Below are 7,207 nucleotides of genomic sequence, written 5' to 3'. Positions count from 1 at the left end.
CCCAATTAAAGACCTCCATTTTATTTTATTGATTGTTTTCATTAAGATTTCAGGGTCACATATCCTGTGTTTTCTTACTGTTAGTGTTTTATGTAAAGGATATTATTTTCTCAACTATTTATAACTTTACAAATAACAGCCATCAGTGTTTATACACAGTATTTATAGCTCCTCTAGGTAAACTGATTTATGCAGGGGAAGGTGGAAGGGGTGCACACCTACAATTGATTTTAGGACCTTCTTTCATTATAATTTACTTTTCTCCTCTCTTATTGCCTTTAAAAATAAACATGAAATTTCATTTCCTTACTGAATTATGAGAAATGAAACATTTGGCCAGGTATAATTCGTTTATATCTCAGAGGGAGTTCTGGGCTACTAACATCCATATTAAACTTCTACCTGCCTTATCTTCTGTCATTTCTCCATTACTGTATAAACCAGAAACTACAAGTATTGACATCTGTGTAAAATGGGTTTCAACCTTTAAAGAAAGATCGCTTTTCATAGTAAACTGGGAAGTGATTCCAAATGAGACTCTGCTATTTGGCTGCCATTAATAATAGCTACAATTTTTCCAGAGCTTTAAGATTTGCAAAACAACTTTACAGACGTTATCTCTGTTCTCTCCCTTGCACAACAACTCTAGGAGGCAGGAATTATTATTATCCTAATTTTACAGGAAATAGAGGCACACAGCAATTAAAACTTGCCAACGGTCATACAGCTAACAAGTGTCTTGAGTCAGAATTTGAACTCAGGTCTTCTTGTTCCTTTGCCATCTAGGTGCTGGATAACAAACACCTTGCTTTGGATGAAAGTAGATAGAGAAAGCAAAGTAATACAGACAATGAATTAGGAACCACAAATCTTGTTCCACTGTCATTGTACTGCAGAGGTTCTCAAACTTATTTGACCTACTGCCCCCTTTAAAAAAAAATTACTCAGCACCCTTCTGGAATCCTTTCTTCAAACTTTTAGTGTTTTTTTTTTAATTTGCATAATTAAAAAAATAAAATATATATTTTAAAATGATACATCTTATACTTAATAATTTATTATAAATTTGTGGGCTATAAAAATATTTATACACGTTACCAGCACCATCATCTCAATTCACTTTAACACCTCTTAAAAGGGGCTTAAGTTGAGCCTCCTTCCCATGGGCAGATCTCTGATCTTCAACTGAATTCACTCAAAGACCTACAGACAGGGCTTCTGTCTGAGAAATTAACACAGATCAACAGACAAGCTACTGTTTAAGAAATCAACACAGACCAACAGATAGAACTCCTGTCTGAGGAATCAACACAGATCAACAGGCAGGACTTCTGTCTGAGGAATTAACACAGATCAACAGAGGGAGCACTGATATCACCACATTCTTTCTTTCTGTTAGGCCTCCCCACAAGCAGGTTCTCCTAGCCCCCTCATGTTTGCTTCTCACTCAGCTCTGCTTCTCTCTCTACTCTCCCTCCAAGCAATATGTATATATATGTATAAGTATATATGTATAAGCATATATATAGAAATATATAGAAACATATGTAGAAATACATATGTTTATATGTATGCATGTATATATAAAGAAATACATATGTATATCTGCATGTATGTATATGTATATATATATATGCATATATATGTGTGTGTGTATATGTAACAGTATATATACTGTTTCCAATCAGAGATTCTTGATTCATTCAAAGGCTCTTAATTCAATCAAAGGCAAGGTTCAATCAAAGGCACTTGATTGACTAAAACTCAATGCAGAAAAACAGCAAAAAATCCTACTTTGCTTGCCATTACACTTGAAAAATCAGCAAAAAATACAAATCAGGGCTTGGTTGTGTTGATCATTGTTGATTTAGAAATCTTGCTGATTTCTAAACTTAAAACATAGTAATACAGAAAGTATTAATAGTGTAAATTAAATTTTAAAATGTGTCCTCTGTGCCTTTCTTTTCAGAAAGCCAGTTGTTAAATTTCTAACCCCAATTTTTAACTTGTCAAATCCAATTTCACCTCCAGGCTCTTGTTCTTAACCTAAGACAAGACTTCCAAGGGATCTGAAGGGGAAAGTGGGATGGACCAGTAGGGAATAGCTTTTGGATCAATAGTTATACTCCTTACCCCAGCTGAATGCAGCTGAGATTGCTTGATTGCACCTTCAAATTGCCTGAGGGAAATTGAACTCAGTTAAAAGGGTTAACAGTGTTTTACTGAGTCAGTCTCTAACCTGGGAATGATGAAACAGAGCAGGCCAGAGACAAAGTGCCAGTAATCACTTAGCGATTTAATGAATTAGCTTCATTGTAAGGAACAGATTTGCAAACTGGGAATTCTCCTAATCATAATTCCACCATACTGTAGTGAAGGCAGAGATTTTATACATAAATCACAAGTGGGAAGGGGGAGGAGAAGGTGGATTACAAACAATCATTTCCAAGGCTTGAATGATTTCCCATGACAAGCCCACAAGTCCACAATACAGGTGATCTGGAGTCCTGTGGGAACAGTATTGTTTCAACTCTCCAGGGGTCATTATTTGGTGGGGCACAGGACCAGAGTTCTTCAACAGGAACAGGTTCTACAATCTTTGATTTGGGTCATTTAAAGTACATAAGTAAAAGAATGCAGTGATTGTGAGAGCATTGTCAAGAATTTGATTAATCATTTCAAGCTGCATTGTAAGCTTCTGACTTGAAAACCTGGAGACACAGCTCTGAAAAAATCTAAATTATTATTTAGATATATCTATCATATCATTATTTAGATATGTCATATCGATTAATATGATAATCACAATTCCCTTCGAAAAAGAGAAGTATAGAAACCATTAAAAAAAAAGAAAAGAGCACCACTACCAAGCCTCTCAAACTGCTTCTCCAGGCTGTGCCTTCAATGGGACTTCCTGCCTATTGAAGTGTATTTAACCCTGCCCCACCTCTACCCATTCTGCCGGGTGGCCCTGGATTGCAATTCCCTTGCCTCCATTAGAAGACCCTGGTTTTTCTGTTTTTGCAGTTTTCTTTATTTCAGGTTAACATTCCATTCTTAGCATATCTGTGCTAGTCACTTGCTCTTTATTCTTTCTACTTCATTCATTTTTTCTCTTAACTTGAGCCATGGGGCTTTGGTATTTTGTCCTTTATCTGTCTTAACCACTCCTTAAAAGACAAACGAAAAATGACTGAAGTTCTTGACATATATACCCTAATGAATACCAAAATAGGTTTTGATTCCAAAATGAAATGTGCAGTGATCTTCCTGTCAGTAGTCAATATGCATTTATTATAGTAAGTGTCAGGCATCCAGTGGTAACTGATGGAGCAACTAATACAAATGAAAGAAAGACAATCTATGCCCTCAAAGAGTCTACACATTAATGGGGAACGGTGGAGGAAAGGAAAGACAGCTCACCAAAGGAAGCTGAAAAGCCAGAGGAGGGGGAAGTTACCTGTGATAGCACTATGGGAGTTTCAGAGAAGTCCAAAATCAGCATAGCTAGTGGGTAATGGGGAGAAAAACTGTGCTGAGTTCCCTCTTTAAATGGAGTCCCTATCAATGGAAACACTTGGGTAGAGGTTAGATGACCATCTGTCAAAGATTTTGTCCATAGGATGATGGAGTACAAGGGGCACCATTAGGGGAATCACTGATTGCCAGAGTTATGAGATAATAATAGGTAACATTTTTAATGGTTTTCAAAACAGATTAGTACTCATTTGAGTACCACATGGCCCTGAAAGTACTACAGAAATTATTCTCATTTTTCAGATGAAGAAACAGAGGACCTACAGAAGTTCCATGACTTTTATGAGTTGGAGGTAGTATTCAAAGGCTATTTTCTACTCCTAGTCTTTGTCTGTCCTTCGTTCTGGAAGAGGACCAATCATATCAGGAAGATGATGCCATGACTTGCAAGTAAATTGGATTTAAGTGAGGGAGGGCTGTGCAAAATCATGGTAAATACCTTTTTGGTTTTAGTAGGATCAAGTGCCTCTGATTGGTAATGTGATTCAAGAAGATCTTCCCCACCCATTAATAGGCCTGGGGAGATTTGTAGGAAAGCCACACCTTTTGTTAATGAGGCACTGGTTCTCAAGGGTTGTGATGCCCTCTGCCTCTAAAAAGTGTATAAAGACTCTGAGGTGAGGGTTTACTTCCTTATTGACTGGAAGTATTGGTTTGGCCAGATGAGATTTTGCGCATCTGCTAAAGCTGTATTGCTTATGTCAGACAGTTGGAAGCCATATCTGTTGATTATTATTTCTTTGTATTTTCTCTGAAGTTCAGGGTGCTGACTTTTTCCCCTGAACTAAGTGAATGATACATGTGCTTGATTAAAGTGATTGTTGATCCCTCAAAAGCTGCTCTCCTTTTACAAATGCAGATCTAAGAACCTGTGATAGTAGGCTCTCCTGTGTATGCCAGGGTCATTGCTTTTACAGTCACCAGCCTCACTCTCTCCTCTGGACCCCTTTGTGTCCCATGACAAGATATAGATCAAGATGACTGGAGGTGGTCCTAGTCTAGATGCCTGGTCTAAAGCTCATTCTACTGTATTACAATACCTCTTCATGATCTTAGTGGTTATCTAATCCAGTTCTTCATTTGAAAGATGAAGAAATTGAAGCCTTAGAAAATTTAGCCATTTCCTAATCAATGGACAGTATTTCCAAGTTTGTGCTGTCCCCCAAAGTGTTACTATACTTTCTTCACTATCAATAGCCTTTTTGGGGTATAAACCTAATACTGAAATCTCTGGGTAAAGGGTATGCACTTTTCGTCACTTTATTTGTTTAATTCCAAATTGCTTTCAAAAATTTGTTGTGATGATCACAGCTCTAATAATTGTGAGACCCACTTGAGCCCCTCTTCACCCAAAGAAGGCTGAAAACCTGGACTGGCCAATCAGAGAAGACAATTTGAGCCCTTCTGAACTGACATACCAATAATTCAATAATCCTTTGTGATGTTCTATGAGTGAACCCAAAAATCCTCCTGCTGTTTCAGCAACCACAAGACTAGATTAAGGTTGTACAGGCATCCTGAGTAAGAGGCACTGTCTTGCTTATTGGAAACCTTATTCAGGGGCACTTCCTTGCTTCATGGCTTTATAATCTGTGTAGCCTAATCCCAAAGTTCAGGTTGAACTGCAGTTCCACATGTATGCCTGCCAGCTCAAGAGAAATAAACATACATATAACCTAATTCTGTTTGTCTTTCTTAGACTGAACTCTGGAGGTTGACACAATGCACTAGTGTGTACAACCCCTGCAACATAGATTCTTCCTTTCTTTTGTTGTCTTTGCAAGCTTGCAGGGTGTGATTGTGAAACATCAGAGTTATTTTGATTTGTTATCTGTCATATTATTTGTGATTTGGAACACTTTAATACATTTGTTAATAGTATGGAATTTTTCTTTTGAGAATTGTATATATCTTTTACCATTTATTTAATGGTGAATAACTTTTAGTTTCATTGAATAACAAATTTGATACTTTTTTTTTCCTATTCAGCTGCTTCTCTTCTTATCCTTGGTGCCTCTGAAAGTTAAGTGCTTTGTCCAACAGTAAGGAAGCCTGCAGTTTAAATCCTAGCCCTGCCCCTAATTCAGAAGTTCCCAAACTTATTTGGCTTACTTTCCCCTTTTCAAAAAAAATCACTCCGTGCTTCCTTGGAAATATACTTTCTTTAACCCTTCAACAGATTTTTTCTTTTGGAAATTTGCATCATTTCAAAAAATATAAATTTTTTTTGAAATGATGCATCTTAAATTTAATAATTATTGTAAATTTGTGATTTCTTCCTGCATTGAAGTTTTGAAGTTTTGATGATGCAGTATTGCCAGCATAGTATTGTATTGTAAACAAATCATTCCATGCACGTGTTCTTGCCAATGCATGCTGGACTTCTGGTCTGCCAGCACTTGATTATTAAGACCTGTCTTTATCACTGATCCGTTATAACTTGCATTTTGTGTATTTATTTGGAAAATAATGTAATCACTACGACTTTAACTATTACACAACAGATGAAACATATGAAACGTACAAATGGTTTTTCAAAATTTTCTTCTTTCTTTATGTTTCCACTTCCTCAAATTTTTTTTCAATTTTTTATTCAAAGCCCCCCCCCCCCCCCCCCGCCCCAATTGCACTGGAGTCTACTACTGCTCCCCCTATTATTCCAGTGCCCCTCAGGGGGTGATATCACCCACTTTTGTAACCTATGCATTAGTTGTGTGTGTGAAAAGTCTCTTGATGTCTATGGGGCCTCTGTGCATCTGTCAAATAAGGGGGTTAAAATAGGCAACCCCTGTGGTCACCAAATCAGTGAGAGATAGTGTAAAATAGTGAAAGGAGTGATTGAACTTGAAGGCTGAAGTCCTGGTTCAGATCCTTTACTGATATTATAACCTTGGGCAAGTCATTTTACGTCTTGGAAACTTCAGTTTCTTTATCTGTAAAATGGGGATAAGAATACTTCTCTTGCTTACTGGAAATCATCAACCACAACGTTTCATATTAAATGAGCTATTATTAACCAAATAGTAATTTTTTCCCGGGGAGAAAACATACATGAATCCTGCAACTTGTCTGCTATTTGATCCCACTCAAAATCCTTTTCTGGGCCTCATAGGATCACAGATTTAGAACTGGAAGAGGCCACCAAATAATTAATTTTACAGATGAAGAAACTGAAACTAAAGGACCTGCTTAGTCCAAAGCGGGATGTCTCGTTTTTGCCTTTCTAGGTGTCCGCGGGGCTTACCACGATGCCTCCCTAGCAGCGATAAATAAATGTTTTTTGACTGACTTTAAATCTATAGCCCTATGCACCGTGTCAGGCTGCCTCAGTTTCTTCCATCTGTGAAATGAAGAGTTTGGATGAGACGTCTCGCCCACTCCGAATAGGAGTCACCTATGCTGTCAGACGAACGAAGCCCCCACACTCACTCTGCTCACTCCTTCAACCCCTCGGTGTTCACAGCCCCGCCTGGCCCCCTGGACACGCACTCTCCTCGCCCCTGCTCTCCTCCCCAAGCTAGCGAGTCCTCAGACCGGGCTGCAGGGAGCAGCGGTGGCCAGCGGTGGCCAGCGGTGCCAGAGGCTGCTCCGGATGGGGCTGAGCGCCCGGTGCGCTGCTCCTGCTCCTCCTCCTGCTCCTCCTCCTCCTCCTCCTGCTCCTCCTCCTGCT

This window comes from Notamacropus eugenii, chromosome 2, assembly GCF_028372415.1.
Source record: "Notamacropus eugenii isolate mMacEug1 chromosome 2, mMacEug1.pri_v2, whole genome shotgun sequence".
NCBI lineage: Eukaryota > Metazoa > Chordata > Mammalia > Diprotodontia > Macropodidae > Notamacropus > Notamacropus eugenii.
This window is presented reverse-complemented; position numbering follows the sequence as displayed.